The sequence below is a fragment of the Ictidomys tridecemlineatus genome, unplaced genomic scaffold (assembly GCF_052094955.1).
Source record: "Ictidomys tridecemlineatus isolate mIctTri1 unplaced genomic scaffold, mIctTri1.hap1 Scaffold_50, whole genome shotgun sequence".
NCBI classification, from domain to species: domain Eukaryota; kingdom Metazoa; phylum Chordata; class Mammalia; order Rodentia; family Sciuridae; genus Ictidomys; species Ictidomys tridecemlineatus.
The window spans coordinates 663,309-687,285 of NW_027523264.1; the positions used below are offsets into that span (position 1 = coordinate 663,309).

The window sequence follows — 23,977 nt, forward strand, 5'->3', positions numbered from 1 at the left end:
AAATAAATAAATATTTTTGGAGTTAGTAGAGGAGAATCTCTTAATGAATTTGTCATCTGGGTACTTTACTTTCTTAGAGTGTTCTATTTTAAAATCAAGAAGATGATTTCCAAAATTAGATTACATTAAAATTAAAGTATTTATTCATTAAACTCTTTTGAAAATTATGCTTAAGACATTTTATTTTAAACCATTTTGTTGTAATAGTTACTTTACATAAAGTTTTTTTGGTATATGTATTGATTTCACATAACAAACAATCCATTAAACAGGGAATATGTTTGGGAAATCTCTCTCTCTCTCTCTCTCTCTCTCTCTCTCTCTCTCTCTCTTTCTTTCTCCTTCTCTTCCTTCCTTCCTAGGTGAACATATCTCTGAAGGAGCAGAAAATAAATATGTGATTAAAATTCTGATGTAACATATTGAGTGAAAACTTAGAATTAAGTAAATTTCTTTCTTTCTTTCTTTCTTTTTCTTTGTTTCTTCCTTTCTTTTTAAATAAATGCTTACTCTGAGAAGAAGTTAATTGTTTTAATGGAGAGATTTTTGTGTTGTTTTCTGTAAAGTACCAGGCAGTAAATACTTTAATCTTTGTGTTCTCCCTATTATCTCAGGTAATGCCAACATCACAAAGCAGACAGGCTGGATAGAAGCAAGGCCTATGGCCAGAGGGGCAGAGGGAACACCTTGCAGAATCAAGTTGGTCCCAGCAGCTCTGTCCTAGTCATAGCAGGATTGCAGGTAGGTTTCTCCCCAAACTAGTCCTGTTTCCCCACTGCACATGGCTGGACCTGAAGCTCCTCAACTTGTGTCAAGTGCTCTTCTGCCATGGTTGGGGGCTTTGCTCATTATTTACCTGACCTGCATGCCCATTCTTGCAGCCAAGATCAATTATTAAGTGGCCTCTAAGACCCCTGGACAGTGTAGCAGGGGCTGGGAGCCACACCCCTAGGAGAGACAGGGTGATCTGACCCCCTCTAGAGCTGCTGCTACCCTCTGTCTCTAGCACTTAGGGTATGGGAAGGGCACAGGAAGTGCCATGGGAATTTGAATTGCCCCTTCACTTGTCTACAGGCCTAAGAATGAATGGAGAATGGGTATTGTATGTAAGAAGTGAGAATGAGGGAAACAGATGGCTGGTAGAGGGTGGTGAGTCAGTGATGGGGGGCTCACAGGAGTTGGGGTCAGGCACAGTAAGGGGTGCCCTGATCCTTTCCAGTGTGGGGATGACACTGGCCCCTGCACCTCTGCCCAAATCTATTTCTGGTCTCAGTGTGCTGAGCTTTTCTGCCTTATAACTGTGGTCTGTGATGTGACCAATTCACAGGAAGATTGTTGGTATCTGTTGCCTATATGAATCCTGAGCTGACCAATGTCCCAACCCCTCTACAGCCTTTTGACACCAGCTTCTAGGATAGGGGAACCCAGCTCAGGACCTCCCTGAAAATGTCCCTTTCCAGCCACAAGAGAAAATCATGTACTCCCAGTACCTATGCAACAGGCTTGAATCCCAGGCCCCAGAATCCTCACAGCCACTGTTCCTGCCCAAGCCACACAGAAGCCAAGCTTAGTGTGTGGATTGGACTTTCTTAGAGGTCACCTTCAGTCTTCATGGTGGCTTCTGTCCTTCCCTTCCCTTCCTACTGGATGGACTTGCAATAAGAGCAGGACAGGACTTAACCATTGACTACCTCAGTTTCCTAATCAGAAAACAGACTGGCAATATTGATCAGAAAACTGATTCTTATGTAGTGCTATCTCAACCCTTTGATTTGATCTCCCAATTATTTTGTAGGGTGTTTCTCTTGGGGCAGATATGAAGACATTAGGGTACTGAGCTGGTGGTTGAGACTCTGGACTTGTAATACTGTCAGCCCTAAACTGTTTCTTGGTCTTGTCAGGTGGGTACAGAGGTGTCCCCATGGAATCTCAGCCCAGGCTAGGGAGAGGCCAGAGTAGGGGGTTCTGGGAACAGAAGGGCCCTGGGGAAGACACCAAAGATGGCAATCCCACCTCAGCTCTGTGGGCTGCTGAGGTGAGCTGCTGACCTCAACAGAAGTCTTCCCACTGGCTCCTGTGCTCCTGCAGTTGCTGGATGAGTTCTGAAACCTCCCTCTGTTCTTTTTCCTTCCCTCAGTGCATCTTTTTCTCCCCACTTGCCTTCTCCTTTCTGTGCCTGCCCTCCTCTTCCTGGCTCCTCACATCTCTTTCCCGTCTTCTCTTTCCCCTCCTCTCTCTCCTACTCTCTTTCCATCCTTCTTCCCCTTCCACACTCTCTTCACTCTTTTCCCTCTTTTCTCTCCTCCTCCCTTCCTCTATCCTCCCACATGGAAGGGTGAGTTCCCTCTATCCTGGCTGCCATACAACACTAGGAACCTTGTTCAGGGCTCAGGCAAGCAGCCAGTCCCGGATACTGGAGCATGAAACATCAGGTTTAGGGAGGGCTGGGTTGGGGTAGGGGCAGCATGCAAGGCTAAATGGTAGGGGAGGGAAGGGAGATGATGGTGCAGTGCAAGGTCAGCAGAAGGCCCAAGTACACTGCCAGGTGTCAAGGTTTGTAAGGTGAAGGGGGCCCAGGAAAGGGGCTTGGCTAGGTTTCCCATAGGGATCCTTCAGGGCCCAGAGGCCAGCCAATTCCACTCCTCTGCCACAGGTGAGTAGAACCACATAGAGACCAGGACCAAAGGAGAGCACTATGAGGGGATACATTGCACCTGGAATTGGGGGGTGGGGTCGCTGGGGAGCAAGGACCCCTTCGAGGAGACCAGGCTACATAGAAACAGGGAGAGGGGAGGGTCCAGGCAGTGCCAGGATACCACAATACAAGAGGAACAGAGGGGAGGCACAGGAGAGGGCCAGAAAAATGAGCCTGAAATCACAGGACAGGAACAGGATCTTTGAGAAGGGCAGTCACGGTTTCAAGCAAGGGACAAGGCCAAGGAATGGAGAGCCAAGTGGTAGGACCTAGGCCAGTGTCTCATGAAAACAGACAGAGTTGGGGAAGGGAGAGAGAATAGAAATGGGAGTGGGTGGCACAAGGAGAGGCTCAAAATCCAGATCCACTACTGGATGTCAGAGTTGGGGAACATGGCCTGGGATGAGGGAGGCCAAAGTGCCCAGGCAAAATGAAGGGCTACATTTTCCCAAACGGAGCTCAAATGTCCAAAAGGCCAGGTCAAGTCCCCGGCCCTGGTGTGCATCCTACTAAAGGGATCAGGAAAAGGGACACAGAAGGGACAGGGACAACACAAGGTCCAAAGGAAGGCACAGGGGAATAGGCCAGAGGATGCATGTTGTTGGGTTGGGGACCAGAACCCCAGCAAGGAGACCAGGCTGGGGACCTAGATGTAGTCCCATGCCAAGGCAGAGCAGGGAAGGGCAGGACTGGGCAGGCGGGCAGCACTAGGAGGAAGGCAACATCAAGGCTCTACATGAGGTCATAGTGGGTATGGAGAGGGGCGAGAGCCAGGAACCAAGCAAGGAGTCCAGGCAATGTATGGACCTGACCCAAGATGATGAGAGACCCAATAAGCAGGGGACTGCACAAGGGGAAAGCAGGGATGAGGAGGAAGGGGCAACGTGAGGATGAGGAGACAGCAGGCGGGTGGGCGGCATAAGGGGCACTGAGGGGAACAAGGTAGGTGGCACAAGAAAGGGGCTCTCATGTCTGATCCCACATGAAGTGATGCCATGTGAAGCCATACAACATGAAGGAAAGCAGTAAGGGGCCCAGGCGAGGAGCCAGGCCCAGGGACTGGAGCACAAAGGGTCAGGGTTCTGGAGGGCTGGGTTGGGGCAGCATGCAAGGTGAGAGGGCAGGGGAGGGGAGGGAGGGAATCCAGCAGATCAAGATCCAAACAAGGCCCCATATCCATTGTCAGTGTCAGGTTTCAGGCAGCCAAAGGGGGCCAGGCCGAGGGGCAGGGCTCTGTTTCCCATAGGAGCCTTCAGGGCACAGAGACAAGCCAATTCCACTCCTCTGCCCCAGGAAAGTAGATCCTCAGGGAGGCACCTGGACCAGAGCAGGGCTGGGGAGGATAGGGAGAGGAGAGAGGGTAGATGGTGGCGCACAGGGAGGAAGCCTCAAGGCCCAGGTCCACGGATAGGGTTGGGGAGTAGGACCTGGGCTGATGGAGGCCAAAGGGCCCAGGCAAGGGGCAGGGCTACTTTTTTCCTTAGGGAGCCAGAAGGGCTAACAGGCCAGGTCCACTCCCTTGGCATGGGTGTGAATCCTGGGAAAGGGATCAGGAAAGGGGGCTTGGCAGGGACAGGAACAAAAGGAGGGCCAAAGGAGGACACAGTGGGCAGTGGGCTCAGGACAGTGGACAAGACTTGGGAAGGAAGGCAGGGGATCCAGCAGGGCACAGGCAGGCTGCAGGCCCAGGGTCACTGCCTAGTGTTAGGGTTCCAGGTGAAGGACCAAGCATCCAGGGAGAGCAAGGGGCCTAGTTGAGGAACACGGCTCTGTTTCCCATAAGGTGTCCTTGTCCAGATGAGAACCAGGGCTAAGGACCTGGCAAAAGGAGGTCTGGCAAAGGAAAGGGGCCAGGAGGAGGGCAAAGGGAGGGCACAGTGGGGGTTCATGGTAGGTGTGCAGAGGGGCAAGAGCAAGGACCCAAACCAGGTGCGGTGGCAAGGGATTCACCAGACCGACCCAGGATGAGGGACCCAAGGATCAGGAGACACATGATCGCCAGAGGAAAGCACAAGGTGAAAGTTAGAAAGAGCTGCAGGAGGTCCAGGATACAGTGGGAAGTTCAAGGGGCACGTAGGGGACCATGCTGGTGGGCCCAAGCAAGGGGCCCTTAGGTCAGACCCAATGTGAAGAGATTCCACACTACACCAAGGGACATAAGGAACATGATAAGGGGATCAGGTGAGTGGTCAGGCCCTTGGACTGGAGTGCAAATGTCAGGGATAGGAAAGGCTGGATTGGGATATGGGCAGCATGCAAGGCAAGAGGGCAGTGGAGGGAAGGGAGGGGATCTCTCAGGGCTGGGTTGGAGCAAGGCGCCTGTTAATTTGCCAGGCATCAAGATTCAGGCCGCAAAGGGGATACAGGCAAGTGGCAGGGCTGTTTCCCGTAGGGAACATTCAGAGCGCAGAGGCCAGCCAATTCCACTCCTCTGCCCCAGGTGAATAGATCTTCAATGAGGGATCTGGACCAAAGGAGGGGCAAAATTGGGCACTGTGAGGGGATACCTGTGGTGTGGAGGTTGGGATGGTGTGGTGAGCAACCAGGATCCATTTGAAGAACCCAGGCCAGAATGAATCAGGATACCACACCATAAGGGCAACAGAAGTGAGTCACAGGAGGGAGCCGGTAAAAGGGTCCTTAGCCAGGATAGAGAGGACTTGCCCCCTCAAGGCAGGAGACCCCTCCCACCTATGTGTGTTTGTGTGTGGGAGGCTCATATACAGTTGTAGCCAGGGTAGCAGGATCTGGCCCCTCCAGGCTGAGACCCTTTTCATCTGGTTGTCAGGGGGAGCTCCTAACCTGGTTGCAGCCAGGGTAGAGGGAACTCACCCCTCAAAGCAAGAGACCCCCTCCTACCTGGGTGTTGCGAGGAGCTCCTATATCTCCGCAGCCAGGGTGGAGGGGACTCGCCAATCCAGGTGGCAAATACCTCCCACCTGGGTGTCAGGGGGGAGTTCCTATTCCTTCGCAGGCAGGATCCAGGCGACTCTACCCTTCAGGCGGGAGACTTCTCCCACCTGGGTGTCAGGAAAGATCCTATACAGCAGCAGCCAGGGTAGAGAGGACTTGCCCTTCCAGGAGGGAGACCCCTTCCACCTGGGTGTTCCAAGGAGCTTATATACTCCCTTATCCAAGGTAGAGGGGACTTGCCTTCCAGACGGGAAACCCCTCCCATCTGGGTGTCTGGTGGAGCTTATATATCCCCAAAGCTAGATAAAGGTTACTTGCTGTACAAGGTGGGAGACCCCTCCCACCAGGTGTCAGGGGGACGTTGTATACCGCCACAGCTATGGTAGAGGGGAACTTGCCCCTCTATATGGGAGACCCCTCCCACCTGGATGTTCAGGGGGAGCTCCTATACCGGCCAGGTAGAGGGGACTCAGCACTCCACGTGTCAGGTCCCTTCCACCTGGGTGTCTGCGGAAGCTCTTATACTGCCACAGGCAGGATAGAGGGGGCTGTACCCTCCAGGCAGCAGACTCCTCACAATTGGTTGTTATACTGCAAGAGTCAGGGTGGAGGGGACTTGTCCCTTCAGGCAGGAAACCTTCCCTTACTGGGTGTGGGGGTTGGAGCTTTTATACCTCTGCAGCCAAGGTAGAGGGGACTCGTCCCTCCAGATAGGAGACCCCTCCCACCTGGGTGTGTGTTGGGGGGAGCTCCTATACCATATAGCCAGGGTAGAGGGAACTTGCCCCTTCAGGCAGGAGACCCCTCCCACCAGGGTGTCAAGAGGAGCTCCTATACCACAGCAGCCAGGGAAGTGTGGACTCACCCCTCCATTTGGGAGACCACTCCCACGTCAGTGTCTGGGGAAGCTCTTATAGTGCTGCAGCCATGGTAGAGAGGACTTGCCCCTCTAGGCAGAAGACCCCTCAAACCTGGGTGTCAGGGAAAGCTCCTACACCTCTGCATCCAGGTAGAGGGGACTGGCTCCTCCAGGAAAGAGACCCCTCCCACATGGGTATCCAGTGGAGGGCTCCTATACAGCTGCAGCCATGGTAGCAGGGACTCGCCCATCCAGACTAGAGACCCCTTTCACCTGGGTGTCTGGGGAACTCCTATACTCTGTAGGCAGGGTAGAGGGGCCTTGCCCCTGCAGGCCGGAGACCCCTCCCACCTGGATGGGAGGGCTAGAAACTTCCCCAACCAGGGTAGAGGGGACTTTTGCCTCCAGGCTGGAGACGCCTCGCCCATGGGTGTCCGGGGGAACTCCTATACTGCTGAAGCCAGGCTAGAGGGGACTCGACCTTCCAGGCCAGAGACCTCTCCCATCTGGGTGTCCTGTGGGGGGGGGCTCATATACTACCACAGCCAGGGAAGCAGGGACTCGCCTCTCTAGGCTAGAGACTCCACCCACCTGTAGGTCAGGGAGCTAGTATACCGCCCCAACCAGGGTAGAAGGGACTTGCGCTTGCAGGCGGGAGACCCCTCCCTCCTGGGTATCGGAGGGGGCTCTTATATCCCTGCAGCAAGGGTAGAGGGGACTCACCCCTCCAGAGGGGAGGTCCCTCCCATCTGGGCATGTGTGTAGGAGATCCTATACTTCTGCATTTAGGCTAGAGAGGACTCCCCTATCCAGGCCGAAGACCCCTCCCACCTGGGTGTCATGTGGGGGCTCCTATACTGCTGCCGTCAGAGTAGCAGAGACTCATCTCTCCAGTTGGGAGATCCCTCCTACCTGGGTGTCAGGTAGAGCTTAATTACCACAACAGCCAGGGTAGAGGGGACTCGTTCCTCCAGGGGGAAGACCCCCTCCCATCTGGGTGTTATGGGGTGGGGGGCCTCGTATCCACTGCAGCCAGGGTAGCAGGGACTCGCCCCTCCAGTCGGGAGACTGCTCGTACCTGGGTTTCAGGGAGAGCTCAATTACCACCTCAGCCAGGGTACATGGGAGTCGCCCCTACAGGAGGGAGACCCCTCCCACCTGGGAGTCCTGAGAGTTCTTATATGGCACCAGCCAAAGTAGAAGAGACTTGCGCCTCCAGGCCGAAGGCCCTCCAACCTGGGTATCGGGGTTAGCTCCTATACCGCAACAGCCAGGGTAGAGGGGACTCATCCCTCCAGTCAAAAGACCCCTCCCACCTGGGTGTTGGGGAGCTCATATACCTCTGCAGCCAGGCTAGAGGGGACTCGCCCCTCCAGGCAAGAGACCCCTTCAACCTGGGTGTCGGGGGGAGCTAGTATACCACCCCAACTTGGGTAGAGGGAACTCGCCTCTCCAGGCAAGAGATCTCTCCCACCTGGTGTCTGGGGGGTTGGGGCTAGTATACAGCTGCAGCCGGGGTAGCAGGGACTCGCCCCTCCAGGTGGAGACCCCTTTAACCTTGATGTCTCAGGGAAGTACTATACCTCCTCAACCAGGGTAGAAAGGACTCGCCCCTCCAGGCGGTAGACCCTTCCCACCTGGGTGTTGGGGGAGCTCATATCCTGCTGAAGCCAGGGTAGAGGTGACTCGCCTCTCCATGCAGGAGACCGCTGCCATCTAGTTGTTTCAGGGAGTTCCTTTACTGCCACAGCCAGAGTAGAGGGGACTCGACCCTATGGGCAGGAGACCCCTCCCACCTGGGTTTCTGGTGGGCAGGCTCCTATACTGCCCTAGCCAGGATAGAGGGTACTCTCCCTTCCAGGTAGGAAAACAATTTCACCTGGGTGTCTGTAGCAGCTTGTATACCCTCAGAGCCAGAGTATAGGGGACTCGCCCCTCCAGTTGGTAGGCCCTCCAACCTGGGTGTCAAGGGGAGCTCATATATTGCCACAGCCAGGATATAGGAGACTAGCCCCTCCAGGTGAGGGACCCCTCCCACCTGGGTGTCTTGGTGAGCTGATACACCGCCTCAGCTAGGGTAGAGGGGCCTTCATGTCCAGGCGGGAGGCCCCTCCCACCTGGGTTTTTGGGGGGAGTTTGTATCCTGCTGCAGCCAGGGTTAAGGGGACTGGCCCCTCCAGGCTGGAGACACCTCCCATCTGGGTGACTCCAGGAGCTCTTAAACCTCTGCAGACAGGGTAGAATGAACTCACCCTTCCAGTCCTGAGACCCCTCCCACCTCTATGCCTCTATGTGTGTGGGGGGGAGCTCCTATACCTCTGCGACCAGGGTAGAGCAGACTTGCCCCTCCTCTCCAAGCGGAAGACTCCTTTCACCTGTGTGTCCCTATGAGCTCCTATAGCTCAGCAGACAGGGTAGAGGAGACTCTCTCCTCCAGGCGAAAGACCACTCCCAACTTGGTGTCTAGTTGAGCTTGTATTCAGCCTTAGCCAGGATACAGCGGACTCACCCCTCAAGGCAGGAGATACCTCCCAACTGAGTGTGTGTGTGTTGGGGGGGAAGCTCCTATACCACTGTAGCCAGGGTAACAGGGTCTTCACTCTCCAGGTGGGAGACACCTTTCACCTGTGTGTCTGGGGAAGCTCATATCCCACTGCAGCCAGGGTAGAGGGGACTCACCTCTCTAGGCAAGAGAACTCTCCCACCTGGGTGTTGAGGGCGGCCCGGGGCTCCATTACTGCCGCAGTCAGGGTAGAGTGGACTTATCCCTTCAGGCGGAGACACCTTTCACCTGGGAGTCAGGGGGAGCTCATATCCCACTGAAGCCAGGGTAGAAAGGACTCACCCCTCTAGGCGGGAGACCTCTCCCACCTGGGAATTGGGGGAGCTCAGATACTGCCACAGCCAGGCTAGAGGGAACTTGCCCTTCTAGGCCAAAGACCCCTTCCACTTTGGAGTTAGGGAAAGCTCTTATACCGCTGCAGTCAGGCTAGAGGGGAGACCCCTCTTTTACCGCTGCAGCCAGGGTGTCCGGGGGAGGTAGTATACCGCTTCAATCAGAGTAGAGGTGTCTGGCTCCTCCAGCGGGAGACCCCTCCAACCTGAGATAGGATCTTGTATATCACATTAGCCAGAATAGTGGGAACTTGCCTCTCCAGGCAGGAGACCATTCCAATATGGGTGTCTGCAAGCTCTTATGCCCCCGCAGCCAGGGTAGAGGGGACTTGCCCCTCCAGTCAGGAGACCCCTCTAACCTGGGTGTTGGCGGGAGAGTTTCTATACTGCAGCAGCCAGGGTAGAGGAGACTCGCCACTCAAGGCAGGGAAACCTCTCACACCTTGGTGTGTGTGGTGGGGGGGGAGCTAATATACCACTCTAGCCAGGGAAGAGAAGACACACCCCTGCAGGAGGGAGATCCCTCTAAATTGGTTTTCATGGGTAGCTCCTATACCACAGCAGCCAGGGTAGAAAAGACTCGCGCTCCAGGCCGGAAACCCTTCCCACCTGGGTGTGGTGGTGGTGGTGGTGGGGAGTTTGTATACTGCTGCAGCCAGAGTAGTGGGGATTCGCTTATCCAGGCAGGAGACTCCTCTTGACTGGGTGTTGCATGGAGCGTGTATACCACCTTAGCCAGGATAGAGGAGATTCACCTCTCTAGGCAGGACACCCCTCCACCTCGGTGTCATGGGGAGCTTGTATACTGGAGCAGCCTGGGTACAGGGGACTCGCCCCTCCATGTGGGACACCTCTCCCACCTGGGTGTGTGGGGGGGCTCTTTACCTCTGCAGCCAGGGTAGGGTGCACTCGCCTCACAAGGCAGGACACCCCTTCCACCTGGGTGTCAGGGAAAGCTAGTATACCACCACAGCAAGGGTAGAAGAGACTAGCCTCTTCAGGTGGGAACCCTTCCACCTGGGTGTCCGGGTGAGCTTATACACTGCTGCAGTCCGGGTAAAGGGGACTCACCCATCTAGGCAGGAGACCCCTCCCACCTGGGTGTTGGCAGAAGCTCCTATAGCACTGCAGCCAGGTTGGAGGGGACTGTCCCCCCAACGGAAGACGACTCCCACCTGGGTTTCTGGGGGAGCTCATATATGGCTGCAGCCAGGGTAGAAGGGACTCACCCTTCCAAGTGGGAGACCTGTCCCACCTGGGTTTCGAGAGGAACTCATATACCACTACAGGCAGGGTAGAGGATACTGACACCTCCATAGGAGACCCCTTTCACCTGAGTGTCAGGGGGAGCTCTTATACCGCCGCAGCCAGGGTAGAGGGGACTCACGCATCCAGTCGCGAGACCCCTGTAACCTGAGTGAAGCGGGAGTTCCTATACTGCCACAGCCAGGGGAGAGGGGACTTGCCCTTCCGGGTAGGAGATCCCTCCCACCTGGGTGTCTGGGGAGAGCTCCTATACTTCAGCAGCTAAGGTCTCCCTAAAGGCAGGAGACCCCTTCTATCTTGGTGTTGATGTGAGCTAGTATACCACCCCAGGGAGAGTAGAGAAGAGACCCGTCTCACCGGAGTGTCAGGGTAGGGGAGCTAATATAATGCTGCAGCCAGGGTAGTTGGGACTTGCTCCTCCAAGAAGAAGACTACTTCCACCTAGGTGTCTGTGTGTGGGGGGGAGGACTCCCAAACAGCTGCATCCAGGGTAGCAGAAAATCGCCCCTCCAGAAGGGAGACCACTTTCACCTGGTTGTCAGGGGAAGCTTGTAACCAGCCCCAGTCAGGGTAGAGGGGACTCGCCCCTCCAGGCAAGAGACCTCTCCCACCTTGGTATGGGGAGAGTTCATATACCTCTGAAACCAGGGTAGAGGGGATTCTCTCCTCCCAGGCGAAAGACCCCTCCAACCAGGGTGTCTTGGGGAATGCTTATGTCTCTGTAGCCAGGGTAGAGGGGACTCGCCTCTCCAGGCTGGAGACCTCTCCCACCTCCGTGTCTGGGGAGAGCTCCTATACCATAGCTGGGGTAGAGGGGACTCACCCCTAAAAGCAGGAGACCCCTCCATGCTTGGTATGGGGGGGGCTAGTATACCGCTCCAGCCAAGGTAGAGAAGACTCACTCCTCCAGGCGGGAGACCCCTCCCACAAGTATGTCAGGGTAGGGGAGCTCATGTACTGCTACAGGCAGGGTAGAGGGGACTCGCCTCTCCAGGAGGGACATGCCTCCCAACTGTGTTTGGGGGGAGCTTATATACCGCCTTAGCCAGGGAATAGGGAACTTGCCCCTCCAAGCGGGAGGCACCTCCCACCTGGGTGTCTGGTGGAGCTTGTATATCTCCCCAGCTATGATAGAGGAGACTTGCTGCTTCAGGCTGGAGACCCTTCCCCTCTGTGTATCAGGGGGAGCTCTTATACCACCACAGCCATGGTAGAGGGGACTCGCCCTTCCAGGGGGGAGACCCCTCCCACTACCTGAGTGTTGAGGGAGGAGCTCCTATTCCTCTGCAACCAGGGTGGAGGGAACTCGCCCCTTCAGGAGGGAGACCCCTCCCACCTGGTGTCAGGGGACGCTCTTATATTGTCACAGTCAGGGTAGAAGTGATTCGCCCCTCCAGGTGTGAGACCCCTTATACCTGGGTATCCAGGAGAGCTCCAAAACCACCAAAGGCCGGGTAGAGAGTACTTTACTCTCGAGCTGGGAGACTCCTCAAACCTGGTTGTCATGGGAGCTCCTAAACCACAGCAGCCCAGGCTAGAGGGGATTTGCCCCTCCATGTGGGAGACCCCTCCCACCTGGGTATGCGTGGAAGCTCCTATAACACCATAGCCATGGTAGAGGGGACTCACCCCTCCATGCAGGAGACCCCTCCCACCTGGGTGTCTGGGAGAGCTTGTATCCACTGCAGCCAGTGTAGAGCGGACTTGCCCCTCCAAGTGGAAGACCCATTCCACCTGGGTGTCAGGGGGAGCTCATATACCGCTGCAGCCAGGGTAGAGGAGAGTTGCTCCTCCAGGCCAGAGACCACTCACATCTGGGTGTTGGGGGTCAGGTATAAAGTTGCAGCCAGGGTAGCAGGGACTGGCCCCTCCAGGAGAGAGACCCCTTTCACCTGGTTTTCAGGTGGAGCTATAATCCTGCCACAGCCAGGGTAGAGCAGACTCTCCCCTCTAGGCAAGAGACCCCTCCCACTTGGGTGTGGGGAGGGGCCACATATAAAGCTGCAGCAAGGGTAGCAGGGACTCGCCCCTCAAGGCAGGACACCCCTTTCACCTGGGTGTCTGGGGGAAATCATATAACTCTACAGCCAGGATAGAGGGGACTTGCCTCTCCAGGTGGGAGGACCCTCCCAACTTGGTATCTGAGGGAGCTAGTATGATGCCCCAACCAGGGTAGAGGGGAGACTCGCACCTTCAGGCGGGAGACCCTTTCCACCTGAGTGTCCAGGGGAGCTCATATACCACCGCAGCCAGGGTAGCAGGGACTCGCCCCTCCAGGCAGGAGTCCCTTTCCACCTGGGTATTAAGGGAAACTTCTATACTGCTGCAGGCTGTGTAGAGGGGACTCTAGCTCCAGGCTAGAGACTCCTCACACTTGGTTGTCATGGGAGCTCCTACACTGCAGCAGCCAGGGTACAGTGGACACGCCCCTCCAGGTAGCTGACCCCTCCTATCTGGCTATGAGGGGGCTGCTCTTATACTTCTGCAGACAAGATAGCGGGTCGCCTCTAGGCAGGAGATCTCACAACCTTGTCGTCAGGGGAGCCCATATATAGCTGCGGGCAGGGTAGAGGGGACTTACCACTCCAGGCGGGAGACCCCTCCCACCTGTGTTTCTAGGGGAGCTTGTATACCGCCTTAGCCAGGCATGAGGGGACTTGCCCCTCCAGGCGGGAGACACCTCCCACCTGGATGTCTGGGGGAACCTGTATATCTCTGAAGCCAGGGTAGAGGGGACTCTCTGCTCCAGGAGGAAGACACTTCCCAACTGGGTGTCAGGGGGAGGTCCTATATCACCACAGACAGGGGGTCCTATATCACCACCTCCAGGGGGGAGACCACTCCCATCAGGGTGTATGTGTGGGGGGAGCTTGTATACCACCTTAGCCAGGGTAGAGAGTATTTGCCCCTCCAGGCGGGATACCTCTCTCACCTGTGTGTTGGGGCGAGCTCATATACCACCGCAGCCAGTGTAGAGGGTACTTGCCCCTCCTGGCAGTAGACCCTTCCCACCATGGTGCCAGGGGGAGCTTGCATACAGCCACAGCCAGGGTAGAGGGGACTCCCTCTTCCATGCAGGAGACCACTCCCACCTGGGTGTCTGTGGGAGCTCATACACTGCCATATCCAGAGAAAGGGGACTAGCTCCTCCAGACAACATAGCTCTCCCACCTAGGTTTCCCAGATTGTATTCTGCCTTAGCCTTGGTAGAGGGGACTTGCCTCTCAGGCGTCAGACCACTCACACCTGGGTGCCCGGTGGGAGGGGTCATATATGGCTGCAGCCAGGGTAGCAGGGAATCGCCCCTCCAGTAGGGAAACCCTCCCACCTGTGTGTATTGTGAAGCTCTTATACCTCTGCAGCCAGGGTAGAGGGGACTCGCCCCTCCTGTTGGTAGACCCCTCTAACTTGGGTGTTGGAGGAGAACTTGACTACTGCTGCAGCCAGGGACACCTGGGTGTCCTAAGAACTCTCATATGGCACCAGACAAAATAGAGAGGATTCGCCCCTCCAAGTGAGAGACTGCTCCAACCTGAGTGTAGTGGTGAGCTACTATACCTCCAAAGCCAAGGTAGAGGAGACTCGCCTCTCCAGGCAGAAAACCACTCTGACCTAGGTGTCAGGGGAAAATTGTATACCAACTTAGCCAGGACAGAGAAAACTTGCCCCTCCAGGCGGGAGCCCCTTCTCACCTGGGTGTCAGGGAGAGCACATATACCACCGCAACTCAGTTGAGGGTACTTGCCCCTCCAGGTGGGAGACCCCTCCCACCAGGGTGCCAGGGGAAGCTACTATAAGCCAGCAGCCAAGGTAGAGGAGACTCGCTGCTCCAAGCAAAAGACCCCTCTCACTTGGGAATGGGGGGGGACTCATATACTGCCACCACCAGGGTAGAGGGAACTCGCCCCTCTAGGCAGGAGATCCCTCTCTTCTGGGTGTCTGAGGGAGCTCATATACCTTCTGCAGTCAAGGTAGAGGGGCCTCATCCCTCCAGGCGGAAGACCTCTCCCACCTGGGTGTCCTGGACCGGCTCCTATGCGGCTGCAGCCAGGGTAGAAGGGAGTCACCCCTCTTGGCCAGAGACCCCTTTCACCTGTATATCCAGGGGAGCTCCTAAACCACCGCATGCAGGGTAGAGGGGATGCTACCCTCCAGGCGGCAGACTCCTCATACCTGGTTGTCTCGGAAGCTGCTATACAGCAGAGCCAGGGTAGTGGGGGTTAGCGCCTCCAGGCAGAAGACCCCTCCCACCTAAGGTATTCGGCCTTAGCCAGTGTAGAGGGAACTAGCCCCTCCAGGAAGGAGTCCTCTCCCACATGGGTGTCTGGGAGGGGGGCTCATATATAGCTGCAGCTGGGGTAGAGGCAACTCGCCCCTCTAGGCGGAAGACTCCTCCCACCTGGGTTTCAGGGGGAGTTCTTATATCGACACAACCAGGGTAGAGGGGACTCACCCCTCCAGGCAGGAGACCCCTTCCAACAGGGTTTCAGTAAAAGCTAATATACCACTGCAGCCAGGGTAGAGGGGACTCACCCCTCCAGTCGAGAGATCCTTCTCACTTAGGTGTCAGAGAGAGAGAGAGCTCCTATACAGTCAAAGCCAGGGTAGAGGGTAGTCGCACCTCGAGGCAGAAGCCCCCTCCCACCTAGGTGTTGGGAGGAGGTCATATACTGCTGCAGCCAGGGTAAAGGGGACTTGCCCCTCCAGGCCAGAGACCCCCTTCACCTGGGTGTTGGGGGTGCATAAAACAGACTCAGTGAGGGTAGAGGGGACTCGCCCCTCCACTCGAGAGACCCCTCCCATCTGGGTGTCCAGGAGAGCTCCTATAAAGCTTCAGCCAGGCTAGAGGGGACTTGCCCCTCCAGGCAGGAGACCCCTCCCATATGGGTGTCTGAGGGGCTCCTATATTCCTGCCACCAGGGTAAAGGGGACTCTTTCCTAAAGGCAGGAGGCCACTCCCACTTGGGTGTCTGGGTGGGGGATCCCATGTACCGCTGAAGCCAGGGTAGTGAGGACCCACCTCTCAAGGCAGGAGACCCCTCCCACCTGGGTGTCTTGGGAAGTTGGTATACAACCTTAGCCAGGGTAGAGGGGACTCTCCCCTCTAGGCGGGAGACCTCTTCTACTTGGGTGTCTGAGGGGCTCCTATACCTCTGCCTCCAGGATAGAGGGGATTTTTCCCTTCAGGCGGGAGACCCCTCCCACCTGGGTGTATGAGTGGGATATACCATATACCGCTGAAGCCAGGGTTGAGGGTACTTGCCCCTCCAGGCAGGAGACACCTCCCACCAGGGTGTCATGGGAATCTCTTATACCTGGCAGCCAGGGTAGACAGGACTCGCCCCTCCAAGTGAAAGATCCCTCCCATCTGCGTGTGGGGGGAGTTTGTATACTGCCTCAGCCAGGATGGAGGGGACTAGCTTCTCCAGGAAGGGTGTCACCCTTCCCACTTGGGTGTCAGTGAAAGCTAGTATACCACCACACCCAGGGAAGAGAGGACTAGCCCCTTCAGGCGGGAGACCCCTCCCATTTGGGTATGGGGGAAGAGCTTTTATGCAGCCAGGGCAGAGGGGACTCGCCCCTCCAGGGAAGAGGCCCCTCCCACCTTGGTGACTGGGAAGCTCATATACCTCCACAGCCAGGATAGGGTGCACTTGCTCCTCAAAGCAGGAGACCCCTCCCACTTGGGTGCCTGGGGGAACTCTTATACCTCTGCAGCCAGGGTAGAGGGGACTCGCCCCTCCAGGCGGGAGACCCTTCCTTTCTGGGTGTCGGAGGGGGCTCTTGTACCCCTGCAGCCAGGGTAGAGGAAACTTGTCCTTCCAGGCGGGAGACCCCTCTTACCTGGGTGTCTTCAGGAGCTTGTATACTGTTGCAGTCAAGGTAGAGCGGTCTTGCCCCTCCTGGTAGAAGATCCTTCCCCACTGTGTGTCGTGGTGAGCTCTTATACTGCTGCAGCCCCAATAGAGGAGACTAGCTCCTCCAGGCGTGAGACTTTTCCCACGTTGGTGTCAAGGTGATCTTGTATTCAGCCTTAGCCAGAGTAGAGGGGACTCTAACTTCAAGGAGGGAGACCCCTCTCACCTGTGATGGCGGGTGGGCTTGTATACAGCTGTAGCCAGGGTAGCAGGGACTCGCTCCTCCAGGCTGTAGACCCCTTCCAACTGGGTGTTGGGGAGCTAGCATACTGCCCCATGTGGTAGAGAGGACTCACATCTCCAGGCAAGAGACCTCTCCCACCTGGGCATCGCGCAGAGCTCATATACCCCCGCAGCCAGGTAGAGGGTACTTGCCCCTTCAGGCGGGAGACCCCTTCCACCTGGGTGTCTGAGTAAACTCTTATACCCTCTGAAGAGAGGGTAGAGGGGCCTTGCCCCTCCAGGGAGGAAACCCCTCCCACCTGGGTGTCACTGGAATTTTGTATACCACCTTAGCCAGGGTAGAGGTGATTGGCGCCTCCAGGCGGGAGACTCCTTCCCCCATGTGTCTGGCATACTCAGATACCACCACAGCCAGGATAGAGGGTACTTGCCCCTCCATGCGAGAGACCTCTCCACCTAGGTGTCTGGGGGATTTTCTACACCGCTGCAGCAAAAGTAGAGGGGATTCGACCCTCTAGGCAGGAGACCCCTCCACCCTGATGTTGGGGGTAGCTCATATACCACTGCACCCAGAATAGCAGGGACTCGCCCCTCCATGTAAGAGACCCCTCCCACCTGGGTGTCAGGGGGAGCTCATATGCCGCTGCACCCATGGTAGAGGGGACTCGCCCCTCCAGGCGAAAGACCCCTCCCACCTGAGTGTCTAGGGGAGCCCCTACACCATCGCAGGCAGGAGACCCCTTCCATCTGGGTGTCAGGGGGAGCTCATATACTCCCGCAGCCAGGATAGAGAGTACTTGCCCCTCTAGATGGGAGTCACCTCCAACCAGAGTGCCTGGGAGCCCTTATGTGGCACCAGCCAAAGTAGAGGGGACTGGCCCCTCCGGGTGGGAGAGCCCTCCCACTTGGGAGTTGGGGTGAGCTAGAATACTGCCCCAGCTAGGGTAGAAGGCCACTCGCCCCTCCAGGCAGGAGAGCCCTCTCACTGGGTGTTGGGGTGCTCATATAGAGGTAGAGGTTACTTGCCCTCCATGTGGAAGACCTCTACCACCTGGCTTGTATACTGCCGCAGCCAGGTTAGAGGGGACTCACCCCTCCATTTGGGAGATGCCTCTCATCTGGGTGTCTGGGGAGCTCATACACAGCTGCAGCCAGGGTAGAGGGGACTCACCACTCTAAGCGGGAGATCCTTCCCATTTGGATGTCAGGGGGAGCTCCTATACTGCTGCTGCCAGGGTACAGCAGACTTCCCCCTCTAGTGGGAAGACCTTCATATACTGTAGCAGCCAGGGTAGAGGGGACTCGCCCCTCCAGGCAAGACACGCCTCCCACCTGGGTATAGGAGTGGAGATCTTATACAACTGCAGCAGTGTAGAGGAGACTCGCCCCTGATGGCGGGAGACCCATTTCTTCTGGGTTTCCGGGGAGTTGTATACAGCCTTAGCCAGGGTGGAGGGAGAAGTGACCATGTGCCCCCCTCCCTCATGCAAGACCACATAGGAAATTCTTTCTAAGGAAAGGTATGTATGGCTAGAGGTGGGAGGAAATGCCAGAGAAAACTGTGTAGGTATCTTTAGAGGACCCTAGGATAGAGAAGCCTTCCCAGGGATGACTTCTGGACAGTGATAAATAGTCCCCTGAGATTAGCAGGAGGCACATGCAGTCATGCTGGGAGAAGGAAATAGTTCCTAGGAGCCCCATCTTCTCACACTGTGCTCTCTCCTACAGCATCTGGACTTTAGCATGTTCTCCCTAAGGAAATTCAACCACCATGGTCTGCCATGCTTACACATACAATCAGCCTCCTTCAGTGCATTTTACAGGTGAGGTCCTCTTGTGCTTTGGCTCTTGCCAGTGTCCTGGGGGTGACCCTGTGTTAGTCTGACCCTCAGAATGTGGTTACTGCAATCTCAGACAAAGTTTAAACTCTCCTGATGCCCATTCCTCCTGTTCACTCCCAGGACTGGCCTCACTCCTGAACTCTGTATAACCCCAGCTTCTCTCCTGGATTCCTATGAATGCCCCTCCACTGCTCCTTTCTTGTTTAGGTTTCACAGAGTAGCAGCCCGCCTCCTGAGGACCCCAAATCTTCTGTCACTGGAGAGCCTATTGCAAGGGTGTCCAGCCTCATTCTGTGCCAGTTGTGCCAAAAGGTGTCCTGTCCTGTGTCTCAGACTAGTGGCATTGACAGAGCATGGGAAGTCATGGCAGGTCAAGTTTGTGTTACCAGGTGCATTGTTTCTGTTAGAAGAGAATCCATCAAACCCAAGCTTATCTCCCTAATGCAATATTGTAGAGAAATTGTGTGAAACTTTGTGTGGATGCAGGCTTCTTAGGTATTTAGAAACCAAGACTCATCTGTTCCATCTAATGTCATCACAGATAATGAAAGACTTCTGCCAATGGGCTGTTTTTTACATGTGTTTTTTCCTTTGTTTTAGGTTCCTCACTGCTCCACTAGCAGCTTCCATTTTGATTGGTTTATTTATTCCCTATCATACCACTTTTATTACCTTTTATATCCTTTTATCTATATTTGAAATTTATTTTTATAGTGGTTTCTATGTGTTTTACATCAATACCAACATATGCCTGAGTTCTATTACCATGTTCCCTCTCCTCCTACCCTCATCTCTTCCTTATTGTTTATGATGCTGTTGTCACTATTATGATGTGCACACTGGAATTTTGGTGTTCATTTCCATTATTGATTCAAACTATGAAATTTTTCTCCTGTTTTTAATTTATAATATAATATGTTAGAAACTAAAATACAAGGATATGTCATTGTTAGGATTTATGTTCAGCTATGTAAGTACCTTTAGCAGAGATATTAATTTCCCAGGTTCTCAAGTTCCCATCTCTTACCCTTCTTAAGTCTTAGGACTCCCCTCAGTATTTCATGCTGGGCAGAACTACAAGAAACACTAATGTGCTCTGCAACTGTCCCATTTGTGGTGGTCAGATCTTCTTCACTGTGACCATTTTACGTGACAGGAACAAGTTAGAGGAGGGCAGATTAATTTTTGGCTCATGGCTTCACAGGTCCCCATAAGCTTCTGACTCTATCACAGAAACAGCATGATAGAAAGTCATAGTGGAATATGTAGAAAAATAAAACTAGACCCTATTTCTCACATTGCACAAAAATTAACTCAAAATAAATCAAAGGGCAATGGTGATCCATGTGCACCAGCAGCAGCAGCAGTCTAGGCCACATGGAGAAGAGGGGTGGAGCCTGCCGGGGCACCATAAGGACAGGACCAATATCTCTGAGCAGGTGCCATTGCCAATGAATTTTCATTGGCCCCACACTTCTTTGCCAAAGCTTGAATAGTCATGGTGGCCTTGCTCAGGAGAGGCAGCTTGCATGAGCAGGGCATGTTCCCCTCTTAAAGGAGCAGGTCACTGTTGTGCAGGCAGGTGTGCATAATGAAGCTTCAGCACCAGGCCTGTTATCAGCTCCAGGGTTGCCATGGGCAAGGATGGCCCTAGGCACCCACTGAGAAGCTGGGACCAGGCTTCCTAGCATGAAGGCAACCAGTCTCTGCCGCTGGGAGCTGTGGTGGGAGGGCTTCTGAACATAGGCAGTGAAAGTGGCCCTATAGGCAGATTGGTGTGGGCATGGCTCCAGGCAAGTTAGCAAGCCTAGCTCTGCTTGTTGCCTCATATCTGACTCCTGCTGGGCTTTGGGCTGGCCACACAGGCTTGTCCTACCCCGTGCTTCAGAGCTGAAACCAGTGGGTTAGTGGTGCCATACTAGCCTGAAGGACTGCTGGTGGGCAAAAGGATCTCAGGCCTGTGGGGCACAAGAAAATGTCTGTGGGGCACAGCTATGGCCACAAGGCTTGGCCCAGTGGCAGCCTCGAATGACAGGAAACTTCTCTTTGTGGGAGTCATGACCACCCAGAAATACTTCAGACTCCTGCTGTGGCTGCCTTCAGAATACGACCTAAAACAATTTCTGGGAAAGTGGAGTTTTTCTCTAGTGAGTGTTAAGACACACCTGTACCATTTCCAATTGTGCCACTATGGGGTGTGGATGGCACTTACCCACCCCAGAAGACTTTCATGATACTCGAATATATGCTTGAGCACTGCTTGGACAGTGATCTGGAAGTAGATGATGATCTTTACATCAACAGAGATCATCTGAAGAGTTTCCTGAGGAGTTTAAATATCATTGAGTCCCTGCTCTTCAGGCAGACAGGACTGAGCACTACAGAAATGTTTTGGGTCTTGTGAGATATATCAGCTTTTTTTAATGAGCATTCTGAACAGAACAAGAAGGGGTACATCTGAGATCTCCAGAACAGTAAGATTCACTAAGCTATCATGCTCACCCTGAACAAAAACCCAAGATACCAGTACAAACTGCACAGCTACATTCTCAGTTGCCAAATTACAGAGCAGAGTTATCACACAATTCAGATCCACTGAGAAATCATCCTAATGAGCAAATACAGCAACACATAGATGCGTAGAGGACCATGCATAGGAATTCCTACTTCCTTCATGAGGTTTCAGTCCTGCCCTCAAGAGGAAGTTCTGCAATGAGAATTTCTGACTGGGAAGAATTTGTGTTTGGCTGTGAACCGTTAGCCACCCTGTACCCCTCCCTCCCAAGAAGAATGGACTCAGCCTAGATGGAAGCCTTGGTTGACATCATCATGTAGGTAGTGGAAATGATCAAGGCCGCCACCAAGACCTGGATATGCATCATGGACTTCAAGGAGATCTGGTGTGGCTATCGTCCTGTGGTGAATCCCATGTTTGGGGCAGAGTACATTCTGAACCTACTGCTTGTACACATGAAGTATAAAGGAAAGATGTCAGTTGCTGTGAGGAGGCATGCAGACCTACAGAATATTTTCAGCAAGATCCAGTTAGTGGAGCATGAGGAACTAGAAACTCAGGAGCTGGCCAACAGAATCAACCAGAAGTCTGGATACCTGTTCTTCCTCTCCAATTCCCTAAAGTAGCTTTTTCCCTTCTAGTTCCCTGGATCCAAGAACAAACACAAAGAGGTCAAAGATGAAAATGTCATATACTGGTGCCATTATCTGGACATTTTGACATGTTTGTGAGGTTTCTGGAAAACTTAGGAAAGACATGTCCCACCCCAAGTCAGCATGCCAAAGTGGTTGTACTACTTTTTAATTCTGATTCCAACCCTGATAAGGCCAAACTAGTGGAACTGATGAGAAATTATAGCAGGAAGTACCCTAAAGGTGATATGAAGGTTTTGCCTTCGTCTTCAGAATTTTAAATTATTCTGGCCCTCAGGGTAAGATCTTCCCATTTCATAATAAATCTTTGCACTTCTTCTGTGAAGTTGACCTGGTGTTTACTATGGAACTCCTGCAACAGTGTTGAGCAAATAGAGTTTGGGGCCAATAAACATATTCTACAATCATCTTTAGACAGTATGATTGAAAGATTATTTATGATGGGAAAGTTCCCAGGGACAACCATTTTTTTCCTTTTACTCAAAAACTGGCTTCTGGAGAAACTATGGGTTTGGAATTACTTGTAATTATAAGGGACATCTTGTCCAAGTGGGTGGCAATTTCCATCCATGGCTGGGGCTGAAGGATGTGGACATTTTCAATAATGTTCTCCAAGTATGTTTAAAGATGTTAAGAATCCATGAGGTAGGAGTAGTGCATGTCCAACACTCTGTCTTCCATGACTCCAATCTGGATCCCAAACAATACAAAGTGTGCTTGGGGTCCAAAGCATCATCACATGGTTCCATGCAGCAATTAGCTGAAATGTGACTGGAGATAAATGATCCAAGTTACAGTAGCAGCCAGCCTGATGTCCAGCTCTGCTGGACAAAATATTTTTAATTATCTATTTTTTAAAAAATATTTGTAAGATCAGCTTTTGAAGTCCATGCAAGGATATAATTTCTAAGTGTTTTTCTTACATAGGACTCCTTTAAATTGAGATTTGTGAACAAAATTATGATTAGTCTTTGCCTTTGAAAACATCTTCCTTGTGAACATGATGTGGCAAACCAGCTTAATTCTGATTTGAAAGTCTTGGATGAAATTTTTTTCATTTCCTTCCAGGCCCCTTGTCTACAGTCCTATGGCAAAAACATGAACATTCTCATGAAATATTATTGTAATAAAAAACCAAAACACTGTAAGATTCTGTTTTGCTAACATTGCACAGTTTCTAACTTTTGTCTGTTTTTACAAGTTTTTTAAAAGCCATCTCAAGTTCTGAAGCAGGAAGTAGAGCAGTGAGTGCAGGTAGAAGGGTCCTTGATATTGCAGTCTGGCTTTATGGCTGTGTTGAGATGGCAAAACCTTTAAGACCTGGGGCTTTTGGAAGGTCTCCAGTCATAGTGTGCCCTTCAAGGTGTTAATGGAGTCCCCATTCCTCTCTCTTTTCCTCTTACCCTTACCTGCCATGAGGTGGGCAGATCCTCTCGACCATGTGCTGCCCAACATGATAGACTCCCTTACTTCAGGGTCAAAGTGATGTAGTCAACTGCTCATGGACCAAAATGTAGACACCTGAAAGGAAGAAGAGACCTTTTATTCATATTAGTTCATTATTTCTGGTGTTTGTTAGGATGATGGAAAACTAACACTGCAGAAAATGTATCCCTGCATCCCTCCTCCTGTAACAACCCCTGCAGCCTGCCACTGGATGTCTAGGCTCCCCCATGAAGAGCTTCAACTCTTTCCAGCTCTCAGTTCCCCATGTCTGGTCTCTGCTGCCCCATATTGGACTGTCCTTGTCAGGCATTCTAAGAACTTGGATGGAGAGATTGAAGTTAAAGAATTAAAATTGCCTAAAAAACTACCATCCAGTTTCAGGCTCACATCATGCCAGGTGTTCTTAAATGTCTGGTCCTCCCAGGTCTTGGCTAATATTGTTAAAGTCCCAGGACACAGAGTTTATACAAAGTCGCTGTGTGCTTTATGCAAGAAAAACTCCCTCTCTGTACCTCTACTAAGTGATCAACAGAAGGAACTAGAATATCCCTTCCAGGTCAGTGAGTCTGTGATAGCATATATTCTACTAGGGGAAAAGAGTCTCTCCCAATTCCTGGGGAGAGCTGAGGTAGGGAATACTCTCCTCCCCAAATATTGCCAGAGGAGGCAGGGTTCTTAAGATCTTGGAAGCCTCTCCAAAGGGGCTTGGTTCTACAGAGCTAGCCCCTAACTGAGAATTCTAAGACTCAGAACCATTCTTGTGTTTCCAGAACAAATCTGTCATCCTCTGTCT

General features: G+C 53.3%; 1 pseudogene; it reads left to right on the forward strand.

Annotated features, from left to right (window-relative positions):
* The first annotated feature begins 20,564 nt into the window (after positions 1 to 20,564).
* Positions 20,565 to 22,581, forward strand: LOC144373800 (chondroitin sulfate synthase 1-like; annotated as a pseudogene).
* Positions 22,582 to 23,977: the final 1,396 nt, after the last annotated feature.